We start from the raw sequence: 1,868 nt of genomic DNA on the forward strand, positions 1-1,868 counted from the left end.
TGTCAAGTTAGCAAAAATATGCACTCAAAAAATGTTTCGGTCTAAATTGAAACTTTATGTATTTCAATTACATGCAAATTTTCATCCATTTAGATTACATAGTTCTAACAAAAACAAATCAATAAATTGAATGTGATTCATATGCGTCAGTCATACGTGAATGAAACGGGTAATATTTATGTAACAGTTCACAGCAAAGTCCCCACACTGCTCAGTGTTCATGTGTTTTCACACTACACCCCGTGCATAATCATTAGGCACGTTGATATTTTGATCATATTTTTTTCCAAGCACATTTGACCAATTCCAAACCTCATCAATCTTAATAACTACTATTCAATTTGTATTTAATCATTTATAAGTGATATTGTCAATGAAGGCTGGAAGTAGGGCTGGGCGATATACGGTATATATCTCTATATTTTAGTTTTTGTATTGGTATTTTTTTTTTATCTGTATTTAATATACAGTATATATTTTACATACCTCCCAATGTTGTCCAACGAAACAATACAAAGGCTATGAAAACTAATAAAGTGAATGTAATAATGTAAGCCTATTAGGGATGTTCATTTTAACCAGTTAACCGACCGTAAGAATTTTTGACAGATTAATACAAACAGTTAAACTGTATAAAAAGTCATTTATTTATTTATTTTTTCAGTAATTTATCAAAATATTTAAAAAGGTTTGCTGCATGGTTAAAATACGTTAAGCGTATATAAAAAAAATTATTTTTTTTGAAAAAAAAAAACAAGTCGCGTATAAGTTGCATTTTATTATTTCATTCAGAAATAGGCCTAATGCCGACGCAAAATGTTTACAAACATTATAATAAACACTCTAAACATAGCTAGGCTATTTTAGTTCCCCTCACTCCACAACAATTTCAATTAACAGTATTTAGAAAAGAACAAGAATTAAAAATATTAGAAGCTATAGCTATATAAACGACAAGCCAAAACGAATTAATTTAGGCTAAAACGAAACTGAAACCAACGGTGGGTCTCTCATTCGACACAAAATCAAATGTTTCTGTTTTGCTGCTTTTTGCACATGTAAAATTAATCCCAGGAAACAAATGTTAGTATTTTTAACGGGTCACAGACAATTATCCTTTCTAATTTAATTCAATTCTAATTTAAAATAATCTTGTCGGTTAACGGTTAATAATCGGTTAATGAGCCGGTTAGGAAAAATAACCGAAATGAACATCCCTAAAGCCTATATATTATGTACAAAAAGGGTCAAAATCACATTTCATTCTAACGTTGTGACATTACAATCTAAAAACAAAAATAAGGATTTTAAAGCGTAAGTTAAATTCAATAAACTAAAAATTTTAATAAATGAGAACAATAGCCTTGTATTAGGCTATTTTGATTAGCCCATTACAGTCACTTTACAGTCAGTGCTATCATAAAAATAGACTTACTTGTAAAATTCTACATATGTCACATTGTCCAACTACAAATATTTCAGTGAAATTTATATTTTAGTCAGTATTATTGCTCTCCTATTTCATTGAGCTCTGTCTGTTTGGCGCGCATGCGGTAGCAATGCTTAACTGTGTGCGCGCATGCGGCGCCGGCGCAATCACTTGAGTTTTTTCCTTCTAACAGTGGAAGCAAATACTCCTTTTAGTCATAAAGATAATCAGAATTGTAAAAGGTTTGCCTTTGTGTACATTCACAATAAAAACAAATTTTTGTGTTTTTGTAAAATAAGCCTAAAGAACAATAGGATGCCGCTTTCTGCCGTCTTGGTTTCCTTTCGCGCAGCACAAAAATGAACCGAAACTCTGCATACTAGGCTACTTGTTGCACAGTTTTTCCTTCATTTTCTTAATTTATTATTTAAGTAAAAAT

This window comes from Sinocyclocheilus rhinocerous, unplaced genomic scaffold (genome assembly GCF_001515625.1).
Source record: "Sinocyclocheilus rhinocerous isolate Xijiao unplaced genomic scaffold, SAMN03320098_v1.1 scaffold2441, whole genome shotgun sequence".
NCBI classification, from domain to species: Eukaryota; Metazoa; Chordata; class Actinopteri; order Cypriniformes; family Cyprinidae; genus Sinocyclocheilus; species Sinocyclocheilus rhinocerous.